Source organism: Equus przewalskii, chromosome 12 (genome assembly GCF_037783145.1).
Source record: "Equus przewalskii isolate Varuska chromosome 12, EquPr2, whole genome shotgun sequence".
Classification (NCBI taxonomy): Eukaryota; Metazoa; Chordata; class Mammalia; order Perissodactyla; family Equidae; genus Equus; species Equus przewalskii.
In genome coordinates, this window is record NC_091842.1 from 25,400,936 (window position 1) to 25,425,477 (window position 24,542).

The 24,542-nt window shown below is 43.4% G+C and overlaps 1 pseudogene; it reads left to right on the plus strand.

Annotated features, from left to right (window-relative positions):
• The first annotated feature begins 1,582 nt into the window (after positions 1-1,582).
• Positions 1,583-23,422, plus strand: LOC103564592 (acyl-coenzyme A synthetase ACSM2B, mitochondrial-like; annotated as a pseudogene).
• Positions 23,423-24,542: the final 1,120 nt, after the last annotated feature.

A 24,542-nucleotide genomic window follows, 5' to 3' on the forward strand; every position in this document is an offset into this window, starting at 1 on the left:
AGGAGGCCTCACTGGGAAGGAACGGTTTAACAAAGACTGAAGGAGGTGAGGGAGCAAGCTATGCGGAAATCTGGAAGGAGAGTGTTTCAGGCAGAGGAACTGTAAGTGCAAAGGCCCTGAGGTGGGAGTGTGGGGGACATGTTTGAGACATGACAAAAAGTCCTTTGGGCCTGGAGCAGAGTGAGCTGGGGTGGGGGTCTATAGTATAAGCCCTGATAGTTGGGGATTTTTCTCTTGTTTATAATGCAAGTGCCTGACTTAAGCTTTGATTGCCAAGGCATTCATTTCAAAGAGGCATCCAATTCAAGAGGACTATCTGGAATAAACACATTGCCTGCCACACACTAGGTAAAGAACCAGGCTGCCTCCCCACTGAGGCCCCTTGATTTAGAGATCTTGGTTTATTTCAATAATTGATCATTTGGGCCACTTTTCTCTCTCTCTCTCTCTCTCTTTCCTGTGCTTTAAATTCCTGCTCTTATGTTTTAAAGTCACCAATAAAGAGTGGGCCAAAAAACCCTAGGCCCTCATCCTCAACCCCAGCAGAAGCAGAACCCCATACCCCTACACACACACTCTCTCTCTACCTGTGACCACACTCATCTGTGTGGCCCCAGACGTGCTGTGTAATTTCCGGGTCTTATAAGTAACAAACTTCTATTCTTTCAAACTTTCCTGGTGGTTATTGTTGATTATGGATTATTTGCGTCGACAGTAGGCATGAATGTCAGAGACCTTGAGCATTCTGGCTGCTGCTGCCTAGATAACAGGGGATGAGAATGCAGTCAATTGGTGAGACTCTTGGAATCAAAGGTCACTAGATTTAAATTCTGTGACCCCCATCAAGGTACACATGGAGAAACTCAGAGGCCAGCCTACACAGGTTTAGAATGATTTTCCCTGGAGCCAGTGCACAGATGGAAACCATAATTACAACTGTTACAATTTATAAAGTTTTTCTGTATGTTAGGTCCTCTGTGCTAGGTGCATAGTATTCAAGACATCTCAGTCAAGGTTCAGTTGAAGGAAATAGATGCTACTTGTATTACTCAGCATTTACTATAGTAACAAACATCCAGGACATCTCAGCAGCGTATAATGATGCATGGTTTTTCCCATGGGTCTGTGGGTTGGCTGAGGATGTGCTGGGCTCAGCTCAACTCCACATGTGCTACATTCTGGGACCCAGGCTGAAGGTAGACACCTATCTGGGGCATTCTACTCTCATGAGAGAGGGCAGAAATGCTAGAGTTCCTGACCAACCACACAACCACATCCACCTATTGACCAAAGCATATCCATGGGCAAGCCAGAATCAATGAGAGGCGAATACATACTCTTCCCCAGATTGCACTGGGAAACTCACATGAAAATGAAGGGGGGAATATAATCCTACTACAGGGAGGGGGAAAACTATTGGGAACAATTCAATCTACCACATCACTGTATTTTAAGCACAAAGCGGTTTATTGTATAGAATTGGGTGTTCACAAATCTGTCAGAGGTGCTGGAGAGATAGGATCTCGACAAGATGTGGTGCTTTTGGAGAATGGCCCACCAAAAAGAAACCAAAATGGATGCTGAGTGCCAATTCACTCGTAACCACCAGAAATTGATTTCTGGAAGAACCCTGTGAGGCTTGGATGAATCTCCGGAAGCAACTGATGACTTTACAAGAAAGACTCATCTGTCTCCTGTCTCCTTCACAGGTCTGACCATGCACTGGCTGTGGAAACTCCAGGGGCTTTGTATCCTGTGGGGGACTTTGGATGTCTAATAGCACTGTCCACATTCATATCAGGCAATTGGCAGCCCTGCAGTGGGGCCACCAGAAGGTCCCTGCCAAGTTTAACTTTGCTAGTGATGTGGTGGGTCACTGGGCTGGCATGGAGAAGATAATGGGGTAGAGAAGAGGCACAGAGTTGGATGGATTGGCTGAGTTCATTAATCACCCATTCATTTAATAAATATTTATTGAGGACTTATGTGTCAGGCACTAGGATGAGCTATGAAGAAGATGTCCACCTCCCTTGAAGGCAGCATGGGGTGGGAGCAAGAGAACATGAGCTTGGCAGAAAGTTGAGCCTAAGAGACCAGTGCAGAGCGGAGTGAAAACCACGGGTGGCTGACACACAGTTTGCTTGCACCTACTGCACATGGTGTGTTGTGACCTCCCAGAGTGAAACAAGGACAGGTGGGTTAAGGTCATAGAGGAGGTGGATTTGGGCTTAATAAGAGAAAATCAGCGCTCAGGACTGCAGCAGTCTTCTCAGAAAGATATGTGTCCTTGTCATCAAGGGTGTGTAAGCAGGATGGCCACTAAGCAGGGATTGCCAAAAGGGCTGCAACATCAGACATCAGAGAAAGTGAGTGATTCAGAAATATCTAATTTTCCTTTCCTGCTCTGGAATTCTAAAATTCCTCCCCACTCACTACTGATCCCGCCACTGCTGTCCCTTGAAGTTCTGTGCGCTTTTATAGAGGATGGAATGATTCATCTTGGCTGGAACAGGGGGAGAGGTGGATCTGTCAGCATGAGCTTAAAAGCATGGTGCTCAGAGGGAGTCGTAACTGTGATGTTGTCATGAGGTCCCGACATCATGACACAACATTAATAGAGAAATCGCAGATGCTGGGCCTCTAGGCTGAAGATGGGTCATGGTGCAGAGTACTCGTAAAAAAATTTGGTCAATATTTTAAAATTGAAAAATTTCAGATAAAAATTTAGATTTCTGGCTTTTCTTTAAAAGTTAGACTTCCTTGGAATAATGAGGAAGGACTTTACTACCATGACTCAGAATCCTGAATCCATAAAAGAAGTGATTTAATAAATCTGCTATGTAAACATCAAAAAAACCTCTCCTTTGAAAATAACACTATAAGCAAAATCAAAAAACTAATGACAACCAGGGGAAAAGTATTCAACTCATATACAGCAAAAATGTTAATATCCCTAACGCAAAAAGAGCTCCTAGAAGTTAAGAATAAGGAGCTGCAACCCAATATAAAAGTGGGCAAAGTATATGAGTGGGCAGTTCACAGAAAAGTTAACTCAATATACTCTGTGGACAAAGCTATGACGAAATAGACACTCTCACACATTACTGGTCAAAGTGCAAAATAGTATAATTCCTATGGAGAGGAATTTTGAAATATCTAACACAATCACCAATACATTTTCTGTTTGACTTTGTGTCTTTGCTCTCACGCTGTCTCATGGGGATCCCTGAGGATACCAGAGACTCAAGGGAGTCTGTGAAATCAAAACTATTTCAAAGCAAATTGCAACCCTTGTGCAACACTGGTGGGAATGTAAAATGGTACAACTTCTATGGAAAACAATATGGCAGTTCCTCAAAAAATTTAAAATAATTAAATAATTTTAATAATTAAAATAAATACCATATAATCCAGCAATTCCACCTTTGGGTATATATCCCAAAGAATCAGAAGCAGGATCTGGAAGAGATATTTGTACACTCGTGCTCATCGTTGTTGACAATAGCCAAAAGATAGGAACGACCCAATATCCATTAATGGATGAATGGATAAACAAAATTGGCATGTCCATGCAAAGGAATACTATTCAACCTTAAAGAAGAATGAAATTCTGATGTATGCTACAACATGGATGAACCTTGAAGACATTATGTTGTGAAATAAGCCAGACACAAAAGGACAAATTTTGTGTGACTCCATTTATATGAGGTGTCTAGATTAGTCAAAATACCTAGAGACAGGAAGTAGAATGATGGTTACCAGGGGTTGGGAGGAGGCAAGATTGAGGTGTTGTCTAATGGATACAGAATTTCAGTTTTGGATGATGAAAAAGTTCTGGAGATGGATGGTGGTGATGGTTGCACAATATTGTGAATGTGCTTAATGCTGCTGAACTGTACACTTAAAAATAGTTAAAATGGTACATTTTATGCATATTTTACCACAATAAAAAAGGAAAACAAAAATAAATATACAAATAGAGAAAGAGAGAGAAACAAACAAACAAATACATAAATCTAAGGTAACAGTTGCCTTCTTCACTTCCATTCTCTCACAAGTGCACAGTGGCATTTTCCAGAGGCTACATGATAGGTGATCCTGCAACAATGGAAGTGCAGAAACAGAAAAGAAAATCCAACTGTCTTCTTTTAAGGAAGACGATAAAGAGATTTGCAAACATGTAAGGTGATGCCTCTCTTCTCATTATTTTTTTTTGTTTCAGAAAGTATACTTACCTCTGTATCAAAATGTATCTTATTTGTGGTAATATATAATGGGTTTCTTACTGTTATTTTAAAAAGCACACATTTATAAAATTTCTCAGTTTTAATTTCTAATGTAGTAAATATTGATTGATAGAATTCATATAAATAAAACTTCTTCAGGGTTTTTAATACTTCTTAAGAATGTATAGGGGTCCTGAGATTAGAAAGCTGACTATACATTGATAGGGCAATCCCAAGACTGGCATTTATTCTACATGCTTGCGTACCGGCCCACCCTAATCAGTAGGCCTTCTCCTTTTTCAGGCTGGCAAGTGGCCCCCCAGCCCAGCCCTGTGGTGAGTGAGTGGCGATGGGGATGAAGTGATGTGGAACTTCAGCCAACGGAGTGAACTCAGCCAGCAGGCAGCCAATGTCCTCTCGGGGGCCTGTGGCCTGCAGTGTGGGAACCGTGAGGTGGTGGTGCTGCCCCGAGTGCCTGAGTGGTGCCTGGTGACCCTGGGTTGCGTGAGAGCAGGTTGGTAGATGACCACCTCGGCTGGGCACTGTGTACTTTGTGAAAGAAACTGATGGCAGAGAAATGCAACCACCCCTCCCAAAAGATGCCCCCTCAGCATAGCATGCTGTCCCTCCTCATATGGAAATACTACTCTTCTTTCATTTATTTAAGCAAACTATGTGCCAGGCACAACTAGAGGTTGCTAGTATGGTAAACAAAGTATAGTAAACAAAACGGTCTATGTACTCATGGGACTTACAGGTCTTTGGAGAAAGATAACTATTAAACTATTAATTACAAATGTTATTTAATCACAATTTTGATGAATGGCATGAGAATTTTATAAGAACCTATTCAAGAAAAGTTGGCAAACTATGACCTGTAGGCCAAATTCAGCCCACAGCCTGTTTTTGTAAATAAAGCTTTTGGAACACAGCCATGTCCTGCTCACATATTCTCTCGTTGCTTTTGCACGACGATGGCAGACTGGAGCAGTTGGGACAGAGAGCATCTGGCCCACAAAGCCTAAAATATTTACTGTTTGGCCCTTTGCAGAAAAATTTTGACAATCTTGCTATAAAAGGAGACTTGAACTGACTAATCTGTGGGGGTCACAGAAGGCTCAGTGGAAGTGAAATTTGGGCTGAGAGCTGAAGGATGAGTAGGATTTGGCCAGGACAGGAGGCAGAGAAGAGTGCTACAAGCAGAGGGAACACACAGAGGGAAGGGGAGCTTGAAAATTATGAGAGAAGCTGAAAGGATGTCTGTGTGCCTGCAGTCCAGGCAGCAAGGAGGAAGGAGCAGCAAATGAGCCTGGAAAGATGTAGAGGTGCTAAACTGGTAGACCTTGGTAAGCGTTCTGGCCCTTATCCAGTGAGGAATGGCAAACCATGGATGGATTGAGTGATATGATCATTTTCTGTTTGTAAAAAGTCTTTATGGATGGTACATAGACGGTAGGATGAAGGAGTGCAAGAATGGGAGTGGGAAACCCAGATAGGAGACGAGATATGATGGTGGCTTTACCTTGGATGGGGTGGAGATAAGTGGATGGATTTAGGAGACAATGAGGAAGAAACTGATAGCAGGACTTTTTGGTGAATGATATACTGTAGAGGAAGAAGGCCAGGGAGACGAAGAAGTCACAGACACTTGGGCAACTGACTACATGCGGCTCTCTTTCACTGGAAGGAGGAACGCAGGGAGAAGCAGGTATGGGGGTGTCTGGGAAAGACGACAAGTTCAATTTGGTAACTGTTGAGTTGGGGGTACCTGTGTGATGTTCAAGAAGGGATAAGGAGTTCTAATTATGAGATAAATCAGTCCTGGGGATGTAATGTACAGCATGAGGACTATAGTTAACAACGCTGTATTGTATATTTGAAAATTGCTAAGAGAGTAGGTCTTAAAAGTTCTCATGACAAGAAAAAAAATGTGTAATTATGTATGGTGATGAATGTTAACCTATTGTGGTAATCATTTCACATATATACATATATAAAATTATAGGCATACCTCATTTTATCGTGCCTCGCTTCATTGCACTTCACAGATGTTGTGTTTTTTACAAGACCTTCCACCAGCAAAAAGATTACAACTTGCTGAAGGCTCAGATGATGGTTAGAATTTTTTAGTAATAAAGTATTTTTTATGTGGCTCCTGAAGTGTTGAGAGTGGGAAGAAAGTGAGCCGGGGCAAGAGCTATTCAACAGGAGGAGCATGTGAAATCAGCTTCATAAAAGGTGAAAGAAACATAAGACTAGTTATTCTCTGGAAGAATAAAATAAAATTACAAGAGTTTCATCAAGATAGAAAACAAAAACAAAGAAAAACTAAGAGCACTCTTGGCTAAGAAAATGCATTCCGTGTCCCAGTTTGGGGAGAAATAGCCAGTACCTAGAGCACTATGGTGCTGCAGGACCAGGGACAATTCCAAGTAACTTTCCTTATTTTAATGACTGTAGGGGTCTTTGGATACAGGAAACTCCTGCAGGGCATTTTGTGTAAGGTTTGGAGGCATTATATTGGCCTTAGACTGTCAATGGTGTGACATTAGGTAACCCAATTTCTCTCTTTAGTCTCAGTAGACCCCTTACAGCTCTGACAACCCGGGGAAATCTGGGTTCAAATCAATCTCTGATCTTCAGTCCCCTTGTTATTATTACTCCCACTGGTCACCACTACCCAACCTCCCCTCCCCCATTTACTCCCCTCTGGCTGTTTACATCAGGCCTCTCTGGGGTAGAAGACAATCCTCCCTCCCAGTTCTCTCTAAGCCATTTGGCTTCTCCAGGCCTCGTCTTCATGCCCAGGACTATCCAGATGAAAGCCAGACTTTCTCTATAGGCAGCAGGTGTCCAAGGCCAGGGTCATTGTGGCTGGGGATGAAGTGGCCCAGGCAGTGGACACGGTGGCACCTGACTCCCCTTCTCTGAAAACAAACCCACTGATGTCTGAGAAAATCCGAGACGGATGTCTGGACTTCAAGACACTACTACAGTGAGTATCTACGTGTCTTATCCTGGGTTTTCACCAAAAGTGGAAACTAAACCAACTACTTCTGTGCAGGTACTTTATTGGAGAGGTCCAGGAATCAGAATGTTGGGGAGAGTGAAGCAGGGGAGAAGGAAAAGCTAATACAAGAGTTTATTATTGAGTCACTGCATGGATAAGTGGGACTTGATCTGCAGGAACCTTCTGAGGAGCACACAGAATGCCTCTCAGGATTGTCCACTAAAGGATTGACAGTGCTGGCCCATCAGCACCTGACCCCCATTGGTGGAGAGTTGCGTTGCGGGGCATTATCTACCCCACACTTCTGAGCTGCACATGCATGCATGTGGAGCAGGCTCAGAGTTCCATGCCATGGTGGCAACAGAGAAGCCCCTGCGCACAAAGTGAGTCATCCATGGTCCACACTAGAAAGAACACCATATGTGTTGAAACTTGCCTGGAGCTGTTCACTACAACCATTGCTGGAATCAGAGTTTAGGCCAAGAGTGTATGAGGCAAAACACAAGAGAAGGCTAATATACTGAGTTTCCCGGCTCCTCTTCCCACCTTCTGTATCCCTAAGCTAGGCTGCTTCTCAAAGACAGAGGACTCTATGGGTCCTTCCAACTGTCGAAACCAGGACTCGCTGGAAGAATGAGTTTCCCTGTGACATGTCTGAAATCCCCCCCACTAGAGACACATACCTTAGGAAACCCCCAGGGAGAATGAAAGCTTTTCTAATGTCATGGTCTTTAAGATAACTGTCTGAGAAGTAGGCAACATGAGGCCAGCTTTGACAGGCTTGAAATCAGGACACTGGAGGACATGTCTGGGAGAGGTACAGATGCTTCAATGAAATAGAAGAGGGTGCACTGGGGAAAATCATACCAATTGAGCACCTTCTGTTCACCTGGTATCAGGCTAGTGCTCCCAATAACAATCAGATTAACATTTATTGAGTCCTTGCTGAGCAAGTTGCTCATTTTTTTTGTGTTACAGTTAAGTTTCTCAAGAACTCAATGAAAGAGACAGGTATTGTTGATCTCATTTCACAGATATGGAAAGTGAGACTCAGAGAACTTAAATAAATGGTCCAAAATTACATAGTTAACAAAGTGCCAAACCTGAGTGGTTTTTTCAAGCCCAAGTCTGACTAACTCAGAATCTCATGATCTTAATCACTCATCAGCCCACCACTGAAATAGGTTGGGTGACTTGCCCTTGCCAGCATGGGGGAAGGTGGGAAGAGATGAGTCACCAGGACATCTAGTATCCAGGGCAGATCTGAGAAGGTGACACTCTGTGTCTCTGTCAGAGAAGCATCTACCACTCATTGCTGTATGCAGACTGGAAGCCAAGAAGCAGTTGCCATCTACTTCATCAGTGGGACCAGTAGCCTTCCCAAGATGGCAGAACACTCTCACTCAAGTCTGGGCATCAAGGCCAAGATGGATGCTGAATGAGAAGAGCTCTTTCTCTTTACAGAGAACATTACCACCAGGCCTTGAGACTTTCCTGAGCTCAAATCCAGTTCTACTGGGATGGGCTACTATCTGATGCTTATGAGAAAGATAGTTGGGAAGGGGGACATGAGGGAGTATGGCTTAGCAAGTTGGGCATCCATTGACCTTCGGTGGGACATTTCTGTTTCAGGTAACATAGGATCTCAAAACCTCTTCAGTGCTTTGAGCCGTGTGTCTACTAGGTTGAATGATTAACATAAAATTGATACATGTTTTTCCCCAGATTAATCTATATCTTGTACTTTGGGGTGATGGTAATTTGCTTGATGCTGCCTGCATTCTAAGAAGGCATTTTTGTCAGCAGCAAATTACTTTTTGGGGCTGGCCCAGGGGTGTAGTGGTTAAGTTCACACTCTTCCCTTCGGCAGCCTGGGGTTTGTGGGTTTGGATCCCCGGTACAGACCTATACACTGCTCATCAAGCCATGCTGTGGCAGTATCCCACATCAAAATAGAGGAGGATTGGCATGGATATTAGCTCAGGGACAATCTTCCTCAAGCAAAATGAGGATTGGTAACAGATGTTAGCTCAGGGCCAATCTTCCTCACCAAAAAAAAAAAATTACGTTTCAAATCCATTGAAGTAGAAGCTGTAATTGGATTAATTAGATGAACTGAGATCTCAGAATTTCTGGATCTCAGATCTCATAATTCAGAACGTCCTTCTGCTCTACATCAACCCCATCAGTGGAATCAGATAATACTGTGCCAAGTTTGTTATGCAATAGTACGTGGCTGTATATTGTAGTTGTAAGTCCTTTTAGTTCTTCTATGTGACCTGTCACCAGAGCATGGCTACTGACAGACAAGTGACGTGGTTCTACACCCGGGCCACTGAAGTGGAGTGCACTGAACTTTAACTACTAGGCCATCAGGGCTGGCTATGGAAAAATATTTTATTACAAAAAATCTCAAAAACTTAAATGTCCTACTTGTGAGCCTGTGTTACCAGAAAATTAAATTGTTTAATAGAAATTATTTAATGGAAGAGCTATAGTACAATTCAGTTTATAAAAGATGGGAAGATAAATCACTTAAATGTAAATAAGATATTAAATTCCCAGACCCCCCAAAATTTGGTCCTAATAGGCTATGACCCAATTTCCCTACAGAGCTGAAAGCTTTAATCTTCTTGAGGAAGGGACACATACTATGGAGATTCCCAGCCATGGAAGTTCTTCATGTCTAGCCTAATTCATTTTTGCTTTAAAACAGACTGAATACATTTTATTCTGGCCTGAAGAAAGGGAACGAGTTTTTCCCTGTACAAGACCCTTGCCTGTGCTCAGGAAATTCATGATTCTTTGAGAAAAGAGAAACGAAGATCTACACAGCCAAACTTGAACTCTGCAAGGCCTCTTGTCAGAATATTCACTTAGTGTCTTCTGTTAGTAAACATTTCCTGGGTGGTTACCACATGCCAAAACTGTACTAAGTTCTGGGGATAAAGTGAGAGTGAGACCCAATTATCTATTGAGTCATGGGAGCTGGGGTCCCATCTTCTAAATACCTGCCCCTTCTTGATACAGGATGTGTGGATAGATCACCTCTCCTTCCCTCTGCCTGCTCACACTTACACACACGCCTACAGACACACTCAGGTACACACAGACCTGTGCACACACACCTACCCCTCCCCACACATACACACACACTCATGCTCACTCACTCTGGTATGCACTCACATGTATGTACATTTCCTCTATATTCTCAGCATATGGACAGACCTGCAAGCCTCTGACATCATATGGAGCATCTCAGACACAGCTTGGATAGTGACAACTTTTGGCCTCATTTCTGGAGCCCTGGACATGAGGAGGACACATATTTATCCATCTCTTGCCAAAGTTTGACCCACTGGTCATTCTAAACATAAGAGAGGATCCAGTTTGCACCAGATGGTCAGAGTGAGCCCAAGGTTTGCACACTCCAATTTATTGCAGTTTCCTTTAGTTAACCTAATTTTGACTAACCCTGTTACATGGATGGACAGTGTTCAGTAAGCAAGATGAGAATGGTCCCTGCTCTCATAGAGCTCATGTCCAGGGAAGGAGACAGACCCATATACAGATAAAATATATTCAGGGGACAGGCATCATGGGTCATTCATTCACTCAACACATGTTTAATAGGCTTTTGCTCTGGTGTCAAGTGTCAGATAGATGGTGGTGAACCAAGTGTAAAAGAGAAGAATGGAATATTGGAGATGATGCCATCTGTATGTGTGTGTGTGCATATGTATGTGTGTGTGCATAGAGTGCAATCTGCATAAGTGTACAGCTTGAAGTAATTTACCTATGTTAGATACCTTATTACTCAGCTCAAGCTGCTAAAATACTGTAGACTGAGTGGCTTAAACAACAGACATTTATTTCTCATAGTTCTGGAGGCTGGGAGTCTGAGATTAGGGTGCCAGCATGATTGGGTTCCTGGTGACAACTCTCTTCTTAGCTTACAGACGGCTGCCTTTTCACTGTGCCCTCACATGGCGGAGAGAGCGAGCTCTGGTGTCTCTTCCTCTTATTATAAAGACACTAATCCCATCATGGAGACCCCACCCTCATGCCCTCATCAAACCTAATTATCTCCCAAAGGACCCACTTCCAAATATCATCACATAGGGGAGCTGGGCTCCAGCATGTGGATTGTGGGGGAGACAACATTCAGTCCATAGAAGACACCCATATAACCCCCACCAGATCAAGACGTACAGCATTCTCACCACTGCAGAAAGTGCTCATACCCCCTCATGCCATTGTCCACACCCTGTAAGTTAAGCATTCTTTTGACCTCTACCACCATAGATTAATTTTGCCTCTTCTTGAACTTCGTGTAAGTGGAATCGTACACTAGGTAATCTTTTGTGTCTGGCTTCTTTCACTCAACGTATTCTCTGTGAATGCTGTCCATGTTGTTGCACATATTAGAAGTTTGTTCTTTTCAATTGCTGTATAGTAGTCCATTCTGTGGATCTATCACAACTTCTTTTTCCATCTTATTGTTGATGGACATCAGGGTTATTTCCAGTTTGGGGCTATTATCTATGAGAAGTTTTGAAGAATAAATAGGAGTTTTTCTAGTGGAACCTGATGGGGTGGCCATTAAATAAAATCTATAAACTACATTACCCTGGAGCAACAAAGCAATGGAAATGGATGCATTTTGTTTGTAAATTCATGCCCTATGTCAGACTCTATTTGTGATGGGGAGTTGGGTCATTGACATCCTGGGGCCTCCAGGTCTCTTAAGGAGTTGATGGCCCACACAGACTTTTGTTTGGCTGGCAACAGAGACCCCAGGAGCACACACAGTCATGGATGGCCTCCTTAAAGGTCAGGCATGGTTGGATTCTCTCAGGAGATTCTCTTCAAATGATTCTGTCATTCTCTGTTTTAAACAAATTCTTACTTTGCCTCCTTCCAAAAGAGGATTTAAAGTGGCTTTTAAGTGTCATAAATAGAAGAAAAGAACAACATGAAAACAATGTAAAATTATACAGCCTATTAGGAAAATATAGAGTGGAGATGTTGGGGCGGTGGGAGGACTAAAGAGAGTAAGGAGAAGTACAGCAAATAAATAGATAATTGCATGGTGAACTTCCTGTAAGGCAAAGCAACTAGTGAAATGGGATGATTTTCGTAGCTTATACCAGTTCATCAAAAGCACTCAGAGGAAATAATGGCATGATGTACTAATGTTAATCATTTTTCCTGACATTTTTGCCTAAACCATTTTTTGTAATAAATTCTGCACAAAGCAAAGCATGGGATGGAGGTGGTGTTACATAACAGTTAAGAGCACAGACTGCAAATGCTGGTTCCACTACTTGCTGGTTGTGTGACCAGGGGAAAGTTGCTTAAGTATATGGGTCACAGTTTTCCCCTCTTTAAGATGGGATTGATAATACAAACTCCATGAGGTTATTGTGAGAATTAAATGAGATAGCACAAGGCCTGGCAAGTATTCAGTACTGGCTATTTTTTAGTAGTGCTTCTTCTGAATTGTCTATAGGTGCTTTTAACTTTTCAAAGCACTCTTCTACCTGAATTGTTTCCCTTGGGGACAATAGGGCTGGAATTAATCTGTTATAAAGCTAGTCCCAGGAGGTTAAGGGACTTAACCAAGAGCACACAGCTGATTTGCAACAACAGTTGATCTCTTTCTTGGTGATTGGGGGTTTACGTAATTCTAGAGGAGAGTTTATGGGGGCAAGTCATTAAATTGATGGGAATGGGTTGCCAGGATTTGACAAAAAGATTCCAAATTAGTCCTGGATCTTTTCTTTATAATTATAGGTGGTTACTTCTCTGTCATTTTTGACTTGAGGATGCATGAGAATTTGGGCTCATTTGGACTGAAATAGACACACTAAAGAAGCTAGGATTTAAATCCAGAGTCCACCTCCATAGCCCATGCTGATAACCACTGTGCATGCCAGTTAGTTTGGCATCTGACCTGATGGGCAGTGTCAGCTGGCTCTCTTCTTCCAGGCACTGTCCAGCTACCCAGTCAGCAATGTGGTAGGAGCCCCCAGTGTTCACCGGATGTTGATTCAACAGGATCTTTCCAGGTGATGGGACTTTGGGGGTTGGTGAGAGCCTCTGGTCTATTGGTCCATCCTCCTGCCTCCCCCTCGTACACACTTGCTCATCTATCTGACCCTCTGAGCATAGGTAGCCAGATGAAGCCAATTTTATTGTCAAAGCACCCAGAATCCAGCTCTAGGCCTGGGCAGAGCTCAGTTCTAGGGAGGCTTACGGGGAACAATTACCTCTCTTCTCTTTTTCAGGTACAAGCTCCCACATCTACAGAACTGCTTAAGCAGAGGCGAGACCCTCCTTCCAGACACATTGGAGAAGTGGAGGGCCCAGACAGGACTGGACATCCAAGAATTCTATGGCCAGACAGAAATGATACTTGCTCCTGGGACAACCATGAGCTGGTGAATGTGGTGGACTTCAAATAGCTCTTTGATAGTAAAAATATGAGCCACCATTTATCATGCACTTATTCAGTAAATATTTATTGAGCACATACTATGAGATAGGTATTGACAATTCAGCAGAAACAAAAAAATCAAAGCTCCTGCTCTCATGGAGATAACATTCTAGAGGGAGTTGGAGACATTAATAAATATATGATGGGTGAGAAGTTCTATGAAGAAAAGTTAAACAGGTAAGATGGGGTGAGGTGGGATGAGGGGCTGGTATTTCAGATACAATGGTCAGGAAAGTCCCCTGTAATGGTGTAACATTTTTGAAGAGACCTGAGTTTATCAAACAAGCAGGCACTGTACTAAGCTGCTCAGATTGAAGTGAGAGGTGAGGAAAGGAACACACTAGGACCCCACCTCACCTGCTGAGATACCTTCTTGGAACTCTTGGGGCCCCGTGAGCATGACGTGGACTCATATTGCTCTACATTGTGCCACTTACCCAAACAGCCCGGGTAATCCTTTCCCCCAACTCCTTTCCCCAGTGCTTCTTCTTGGGACTCAGTACTTCTCGCCTCCTGCTCTCCACTCTTTTACCTAACATCCTTCTATGGCTATTGGGTCCCCTGGCAGAACTCCTGAGAAGGCTCATGGTAGGGCTGTGATGTGGAAGAACTCGGTAAATGTGGGGAAGGACAGTGGAGTCGTGGCAAGGGCTTCCAGCCGTTCAGAGGAGGCCATGTTTAGGGACTGCTCCTTTGGACAGCAGCATCTCCTTAGAATTCATTTCAGGATCCAAGCAGAGCTGGTCCTCTTATGGGAGATAATTTAATCCCATATTATTTTAAGGGACTTTTGGTGTCCGTGGTCCCTTATTAAAGTATGGCTCCCTCTGAAGAGATTATAATGTGGTTGTTAGTTCCTCTTCCCTGGGGAGTGGTCAATCAAATTGCTTTCTACTTTAAGGCACCCCCTAGAATGGGGTTCCAGTAAGGGGAGAGCCAAGAAAAGGGGAGGGAGGGAGCCACCAAATGAGAGGCAACTTCAGGACTGTGTCAGGACCTGCTCTGCTGAAGCTTTCTTTCCTTTTTCTGTGTCCCATGACTGTGAGGTTTGCTGATCTGTCCACAATTTTCCACAGGGACTCACTTGCAGAGTTTCCAAGACAATGAAAGTCAAACCTGGCTACCTGGGAACCACCACTCCCCCTTACGATGTGCAGGTTTGTTAGGGGCACTAAGGAGGGAGGGAAAACACCAGTTTTTCAATGATTTATTTATTAAATTGCTCACTGAGGAAAAATAATAGAAAGTAAAGATATTAAAATAATATTTAAAAAAGAGGGAGGGAGAAAGGGAGGAAGGAAGACAGAAAGGAAGAGAAAAGAGAAAATTATTCATATTCTTATCATCCAGAGAAAAGTACTTTGAATAGCTAGTTATATAAATGTATAGCTTCATTAGTTACATAAATGTATACATTTAAAAAAATAGGGGTGAGTCTTAACATACCATTTTGTAACTTACTTTTATCATTGAACAATCTTGAGTGACCATCTTTCCAGTTCATTTAACACCAATCTACGGCAGAATTTTTAATGACTACATAGTAGGTAGTATGGCTCCACCACTCTTTACACCTTTTATTGGTCAATAGATGATTTCCAAATTTTTCACTAGTAAAAACAACATTGCAATGAATGTGCTGTAGCTAAAATTTTGCTCCTTTCCATTATTTCTTTGGGTTAAACTCCAAGAAATAGAATGTGCATATGTGTATCTATGGTTATATGTGTGGGTGTATGTATCTAAAGGGTAACAATTGATACCCTATTCAGTGTTGTATGTAATTGTCTGCTCTCCCATCTGTGACTATGATAACCATTTACAGATCCATTTTTTAAAGTATCTTATCTCATTCTTGTGCAATCCTGTGAAATAAGCTGTCATTATCTGTTTTACAGACGAAGGCCCTGAGATATAGAGCTTAAGTAGCTCAAAGACAGCTAGTAAGGCAGCAGAGTCATAATTTGAGTTTTGATCTATCTGGTATCCAAGTCCATGGGCCTCAAAGATAATGGGAGGCTATTATATTTCCTGAACTCCTAAGGCCAGAAGAATCTTCCCAAGCCCCTCTGGTCCAGTCTCAGTAAGAGGCTTCTCTTAAACTATCCCAGGCTGATGGATTGGAGATCTAGGTTTAAAACTCTTGTCTTCCCTTGGTTTCTGGTTCTTGTTTTCAGCGAGCACTAGAGCAAAAGGGTCTTCCACTTGACCAACTCAGCTCTTCCATGTTGCCATTCAAGCCATTTCCTGTTATGTAGATGATTCTTCAAATCTGCTTCTTCCTCCAGGTTGTAGATAACAAGGGCAACATCCTGCCCACTGGTGCAGAAGGAGACTTGGGCATCAGGGTCAAACTTATGAGGTCTATAGGCATCTTCTCTGGCTACGTGATGAGGAACCCACGCTCCTCCATCTGTGCCCTGGTGGCGATAGGGGGTTCTAAGAAGGAAGCGAGGGTTCCCAAAGTTGTGAACTTCCCAAGAGGCACTGGCAAGACATAGGGACCAGGAGGGGAGGGATCCAGTGTCCAAGAATGGGTGCTTTGCCAAGAGAAAAGATTGGCCATTCAACCCTGCTACTCTTAGCCTATCACTAAGATCCCATTTGAAGAATCATCTTTCTCTGGACAGCCCTTTCCACCCTCAAGAACTGTTTCATACCAGAAAGCTTATTGCCTCTCAATTATGTACAGCAGTGTTTTTCCAAGGGCAGCCCTGCCCCCACCCCCAAATATCTCCTCTGCTCTATGCCACTGATTTCCTTTAGAGCCATGCTAGACACTACACTGACTATACCATATAGTTGGAGGCATTTTTGTCTTCAGACCTTTCAACATTAGAAATAGATGATTCTTGAGTCTAACTGCCTCATTTTACAGGTGAGGATGGTGAAGCTAGACTCATCTGCTCGTGAGTCATACGACTTACCCAAGCCCCAAACACATTAAATAATAAATTAAATAATAATCATTGCTACCATTTATTGAGTGTTTACTATATGTTAAGCACTATCCTAAAGCACTTCACATACATTAAACTCATCTAACCCTCCCAATGACCCTACGAGGTTCTTGGAGACAAATTGCTTGAGTTCAAAACCCCGCTCCACTATTTACCGTGTGATCTTGGGCAAGTTGCTGATCTCTCATGCCGTTGTTTCCTCACCTGTGAAATATGTATTATGGTATCTTTTGGCATTATGATGGATATCTAAACGCATTAATATTTGGGAAACACTTAGAACAGTGCTATGTAAGAGTGCGTTAAATAGAAGAATTGCTGTTCTTGTTCTTAATGGAAATTATAACTTCTGTTGTACAGTTGAGGAAAATCGAGCCTCAGAGAAGAGGGCACAGCCACACTGTGTACTTCTTCAAGCATTTCCTGTGCACTCTCCCACTATAATCTCACATGCCAGTGAGATAGCTAAGGCATGGGATTCTCCCTATTCGACAGACGAGGAAACAGACTCGGGAGTTGATGTGTTGACTCAAGCCTGCAAAGTTAATGCCAGCAGGGGTTGCATGGTGACCAGGAGAAAGAGTCAGGTTGGTGGTCAAGAGATTTGACTTCTGGTCTCAGCTCTGCCATCTGTAAAATTTGTTTGGCCTTGAACAAGCCTCTTGATCTCTCTAATCTTCAATACCCCTATTATCCAAATGAAGGGGCTAGACTATGAATACCCTATTCTGCCTTTTAACCAGTGACTGAACACTTAATCTGGATCCCACACCTCAACAGTTGAACAAACACTTGACATAAAGATGCACTAACAAGAAGAAAACCTCAAACCTTCTCACTGCTCATGAACAAGTGCCTCAGCTGAATAGAGGGGCCTGGGCATTGTAGAAATATGCATTGGCCAGGGCACTAGGGGCTTGCTGATGTATCTCTAGAACTTTCAAAATTAACAAAGGAGCCAAGAAAAATGTCTAATAAACTTTGGTGCCCTTGATCAGTGTCATGGAGTGGAGTCGGGGTTAGGATGACCATTGAATCAGTTGGGGAAAATGCCCTAGATCTTGGATGAATGAATGTATCAATATTGTCCATCAGACTAAACCCTGGGGAGCAGGTAAGAGACCCTAGTGGAATAGCTGAAATAAAGAAGGAAGGTCCACTTCCATCTGGGGACTGAGATTGACAGATTCAGGGCAAGCCTGCCATGTTTAGTTGTTCCAGTTGTAAAATGCACAACCTGCCCTCTGTTCATGGCAGCCCTGGGGCAGAGGATTTAGGCTTTGCAGGAACAATGACTCTGTCTTTCTGTGGTCACCAGGACAATCCTGAGAAGACAGTGGCCAACACCCAAGGAGATTTTTGGCTCCTGGGAGACCGGGGAATCAAGGATGAAGATGGATATTTCCAGTTCATGGGGGGGGGGGGCGGGGGTGCAGATGATATCATTAACTCCAGCGGGTGAGCTTGGCTTCTGGGCTGGGAAGGGTAACCTGGATCTTTATTCTGGCTGGTTCTAGACTTTGGGGCTGGCCTAGAGGTTGAGTGTCCAGCCTTCTCTGAAGGACAGGTTCTTCTACAGATACCAGATTGGACCCTCAGAGGTGGAGAATGCACTGATGGAGCAACCACACTGTGGTGGAGACAGCAGTAGTCAGTAGCCCAGACCCTATGCAAGGAGAGATGATGGGGGAGCAGCAGCCTGGGGGTCTGCAGATTTGGGAAACAAGGGCAGTTAAGAGCATGGACTCTGGGGGCTGGACAGCCTGGGTCCAAATCTTAGCCCTGTCAGTTATCAGCTGTGTGACCTTGGGCAAGTTACTTAGCCTCTCTGAGCCTCAGTTTCTCATCTGTAAGATGAGGGTCTGTTGTGAGGATTAAATGTGTTAATATTTGTAAAGTGCTTGGAATAAGGCCTGGCACATAGAAGCACCACATAACCTCTATTATTATGGGGCTAAATAGATTCCACTGCTGTTTGGTATTTGAATCAGAATCCAATCCCTGACCAGAGAAATGAGGAGGAATTTGAGCCAAGATATAGAGCCCCTGAGCCATGGGGTTTACAATAAGAAGAAAGACTCCCCCCCCCCCCCATAATGCCAGGGTTATAGAAATAGGTCCAGATAGAGTCTAATAGAGCGTGGTGTGTGTATAGGGAAAAGTTAAGGTGCAGAGGTGTGGGTCAATGCCCAAGAACATTTCTGTAGGAAGCTGACAATGTCAAACCTCTGGCAGGTATGGGACATATCACCCGTGGAAATCATAGGAGCAACTAGGCAAACGGGGCCTGAAGGGGGATCCTCTACTAAGAAAACTCTGTGTGCCAAGCACTGTACTAAGCTATGCTATATATGAATTCATTTCATTTCCCATAAAGTAAGTATGACAATTGGATCTCCATTTTATAGATGTGCAAACTGTAGATCAGAGAGGTTAAGCAAATCATTTGGGCTCATGGTCCCCAGTCTTTATTTTCCTCTCTTCTCTTGTATCTAGCTTCTCTCCATCGGTCTCTGTTGTCCTGGGGATATGAGGTGAGCCTGGTCTCCATCTACAGTCCTACCTGCCCATCCAATATGCCACTTGAGAGAGAGTTGGAATCTTGGCCATTATTATCCTCAATTTCTCCTTTTCTACTGCCCTGGATATCTGGAGGAGTAATTGAGGGGATATACAGGCGGTGGCTGTGGTGGAATTCTTAACACTGATTTTGCATTATCCCAGGAGATGACGACATCCCCTGATCCCTTCTCTCTTGGCCCTCATCCTCACTGCAGGTACTGAAGGCATTTGTGGTTCTGGCCCCACAGCTTCTGTCCCATGACCCATGTCCCATGTGAAGTCAGTGACAGCCCCATACAAGTATCTGAGGAAGGTGAGGCTTCTGGGCTCCCATCCTTCCCAAACTTGAGGAAGGAGGGATGGTTTTCCTCTTGTATTTCTCTCCTCCAGGCTGAGGATGAGGCCTCTAAGTACAAAGTTCCACCTGACTATGACCAAGAAAGCCCCAAAAAACAATCCAGCAACTGTCCAGATGCCTGAAAATTGTCCTTAGCCTTTAACTCACTCTGAACTGAAAGTCAGATGCTTCCATGGGAACAAGTTCTAGCCAATACCTGGCCTACAGTCCCACTCTCTGCACCGAGGTCTTGCTATAGTATTCAGGATTCTCTCAGTTGCAAGTGACAGAAATCCAGCTTGAAGTTTATTGCTCACACAATTGTTAAGTCCCAGGAGTAGGTGAAGCTTCAGTCATGACTTGTAACAGGCATTCAAATGATGTGACCAGGGATGTCTCTTTCAACCCTTGACTCTCCTTTCTGTATTGGCTTCATTTCTTGAAATGCTCTCCCTTTGTAATGGCCTCCAGAAGCTCCAAACATACATTTTTAGCAGCCTAGCAAATCCCAGTAGAAAAAGAGCATCTTTTTCCCCACAGGCATCAGCAAAAGTCTTCAAGTCAATTCTCTATGGACAAATTCAGGTCATGTGTCCATCTTAAACCAATGCCTGTAGCCAGGGGTTGGGACATTCTGATTGGCCAGTTCTGGGTCATGTGATCACCCCCAGAGCAAGTGCAGGAAGGATGGGAGAGAGAGCTGCCCTACACCCTTGACATGGACTGAGTGAGGGAGGGGTGGCTCCCTCCAGGAAACTGGAAGTGCTCCTACCAGAAAAGGCAAAAAGCATAGAATCTACTATATCTGTTGTCACTCTGGGGCAGAGCATGGAGGTTAACACTAAAGCGTGGAGGTTGACACAGAAGAAGGACCCAGTTTTTGGAGCTGGGTACAAAATGGGAGCTTGCACCAGGGAAAGAAAAACATTTTCTCGTTTTGAGTCTGGGGTAGATGATGAGAGCAACCACGTTAAGCCTAAAGCCCCCAGATTCTATGTAACCTGGATGCTCACTGACGCTTTGTCAGCACAGGCTAATTGTTATAGGCGGCTTTTCTGAGAAGCAGACTCTGGGAAGGAGATTAACCTGCAAGAAGTTTGTTAGGGAGTGCTTTGGCATCAACACCTGGGGAAGGAGATGGACGGGAAGGTAATGGGATTGGGCAGAAGGTCAAGTTGCACGATGATGTGGTTTCAATGGAGGCCTCGGCCAACCCCATGGAGCGTTCTGAAGCTAGAACCACCTTTCAGAGTTTCCTAAAGGGATGGATGGGGTAAGGGGAGGGCCTTTATAGCCACGTGTGGGTCAGGCATGGATGCAGGCTGCCCTAGGAAGGGGGCATGGCCCTGGGAGAGACAGCTCTCCTTAGCTGTGCACTCCCCAAAGAGGTCTGGCAGTGTGGGCGTAAGCCTTTTGTTCCTCCGGGGGGATCTAAGCACATTAAAGAGTCCACCACACAGAATTTCAGCCTTAAACTGATAGAGAGGCAGTGTAGCACAGTCTGTGGAATCAGACTGTTGCATTCAAAATCCATCTTGCCACTTACTTATTCAAGAATCTCTCTGTACCTCAGTTTCCTTATCTGTAAAATGGGGATAATGATGTTACTCTTTCACAGGTTGTTGAGAAGAAGAGTTGATATTTGTAAGGCATAAGGTGCTTAGAAGAGTGACTGACACATAATAAGCATTTTAAAAGTAGACTAGAAATCCAATAACACCAAACATCATCAGAATTTTGAGTTGTAACTGAATATTTGGGGGGGATCCAGAGAAGGGGTCCTATCACACAGTATAACAATGTATTATTCAATAGACGTGTCTCTTTTTTACAAGTCTCTCCTCTAGAATGCCCTGGGCAGCAGGTTCGTTCCACCTCCTCCCTCCTTCCAGAGACCATACTCTTCTGCTCCTTTATCTATCTATCTATCTATCTATCTATCTATCTATCTATCTATCTATCTAATTGAGGTCATATTGGTTTATAACATTGTGTAATTTCAGGTGTACATTATTATATATCAATTTCTGTATAGACTAGTATCTTGCTCACCTCTAATAGTCTACTTTTTGTCTATCACCATACGTATGTGCCCCTTTACCCGTTTCACCTTCCCCCCACCCTCTTCCCCTCTGGCAACCATTAATCTGTTCTCCTTATCCATGTGTTTGTTTATCTTTCACATATGAGTGAAATAATACAGTGTTTGTCTTTCTCTGTCTGGCTTATTTCACTTAACATAATGCCCTCAAGGTCCATCCATGTTGTTGCAAATGGGATGATTTTGTGTTTTTTTATGGCTGAGTAGTATTCCATTGTATATATTTACCACATTTTCTTTATCCGTTCAGCAGTTGATGGGCACTTGAGTTGCTTCCACATCTTGGCTATTGTGAATAATGCTGCAATGAAGATAGGGGTGCATAAATCTCTTTGTATTGTTGATCTCATGTTCTTCATGATATGTAGAGTAGCTTTCTTCTCAGGATTAAACCTGGATCTCCCCTGTGGCTTCCTTCTACCCTCTATCTATACTCTAGGGGCCAAATAATAATATATGTTATGTTATACTGTCTTTGTTACACCTACTCAACCCTGTCCTGGTAGTGTAAAAGCAACTAGACACAATTATAAATGAATAGGCATGGCTGTGTTTCAATAAACCTTTATTTACAAAAACAAGAGGAGGGCTGGATTTTGCCCACAGGCTATAGTTTGCCAAACCCTGCTCTACCCCACTGTGATTTTAACAAACTGCTTCCTCAATAAAGTCAGTCTTGCCTGATGAAGGATTCCAACGTCAGCTGCTAAGAAGATACTTTTCTCATATCAGTATCCCTATTGTTATTATTTTTATTAAACCCAAGACCATCTGACTCCTAAACCAATGCTCTGACGAGCTGAACCACATAATGCGAAGCCTCAATGAATTGTCCTTATCATCGCTATATTAGGATTCAGGAATATTGAAGATGGCGGAGTCCTCTATGTCAAACGTTCCTTTTCACAGGTGAGAAAAGTGAAATTGGAGAGATTTTATAGTTTTGCCAAGGACACAGCAACAGGAAATGACTGAGATGGAATTAAAAACCAGGCTTCCTAACTCTTAGTTGTCTGTTCTCTCTGGTCCAGATTAATAACCACAGCTAATATTTTTGGTTGTTTACCCCATGCTAAGAATGTAGCCTTGAAATCTCATTTTGTCCTCACAACAACTCAACAAAGTTGTTGTTATCCTTCAGCTTACTCAGTGAGGAAACTGAGTCTCATAAAAGCCAAGTGACCTTATCAAAGCCAGGCAAGTGGTAGAGGAAAGACTAGAGCCCAGGGAGTCTGATGTCAAAGCTCAGGTGTCTAACATGTCATGTTGTGTTCACCGTACTGCTTCTTCCCTGTCCTAGAGAATGTCAGAGATAAGTTGACTGACCTTTGTGTCCAGTTCTAGCCATTCTTCTCTTGTCCTTGTCCCAGAGGACTTTCTGAAGCTTCTTATTGCCCAGGGGGTTTCCCTGGGAGTTTTCTAGGCTCACTTCTCACTCACCTGGAGCCTCTAGACTCAAGAGCTTCCCCTCACCCTATTTTTCCTTTGAAAATTCCAACCTCTTTGGGGTCATGAACAGTTCACCCTGGACTGATTTTCCCAACACATGGAGTTTGTCTTGGACCTGCCCAAGACAGTCACAGGGAAAATCTAATGACAACGAGTGGAAGAGATCCAGGTGAGCTGGGGCTCAGTGAGGCCTGCAGGGGCCTTTCCTTTGTATCCTGCCCTTCTTCCCCTTCCATTCCCCTTTGGGTCTTCTGTCTTCCTCTGGGGATATGAGACTATTTATGATAAGACATGTATATGATTTTTGTCTTTCCTTGGTTATGACCTCAAAATCTTTCCATGTTAGATGTTGAAAGGAGAAAAGGAGGGAATGAGAGAGAGAGAGGAAAGTGATGCAGGGTCAGCAAGCTGAGGAGTTGAAAGAAAGATTTCTTGGACTCTCAAGGTCTGGCAGTAGTGCTCTTTTATTCAGAGAATAGTGTGGAATAGCATGGGGACAGGACCCATGGGCAGTCAGAGCTGCTGCATGGGGTCAGGACCCATGGGCAGTAAAGAGCTGCTGCAAACGTGGGTTGAGGGTAGGGCTAAATTTAAGGCATAGATAAGTGAATTATCTCTTTACAAGACAAAGGAAAGAATATGTAAAAATAGTTGTTAAAATGGTATCAGTGCAGGTGGGGTCTGGTTATTGAGTGGTCCTATAATTTTTAGATAAGACTCAAACCAGATTAAGTAAATGGCTGAATCCACCACCTTAAATATTATTTTTAGCTAAAGATAAAGGAGGATGTTGGGGATGGAGGAGGAGTCAATCATGGGAGATTACCACACAAGTACAGTAAACAAGATGCAGATTGAAGTCCTTGCCTTTGGCATTGATTAAGAGTTTCTAGAGATAAGGTCATCCCCCCTTCTTCCTGGTACAGAGAGGGAGACACCTTTACAGATGGAGATTTCCTTTACAATGTAAATGTCTCTTAACAAAGGGTAAGTAAATTCTACTCCTCAGAGTCTCCTTACCATCTGCAGTTTTTAAAAGTAACCAGTCTAAAATAATCCTCATCAAAAAGGAGAGGGTAACATAGAAAAAGGCAAGAAAAATAAGAGAGAGAAGGATTAAAACAGCAAGAAAGAGCAACTAAGAAAGAAAAGAAGGAGTGAGGGAAGGTGGATTGGAGGGAGGGAGGAAAGACAGAAAGAATTGGAGAGAGGGAAAGAAACACAAGGGAGGATGGGAGGAAGGAAGGAATGGAGGGAGGCAAGGAGGGAGGAAGGAAGAAAAGAGATAAAAGAAAAGAAAGAGCTGGATTGCTGCAGGAGATCATAGCAGCATTCTTTCTAGGCTTTAAGCCTAGGCTGATACCAGATTGTGCCTTGGAATCAAAGGCCGGAAGGGGA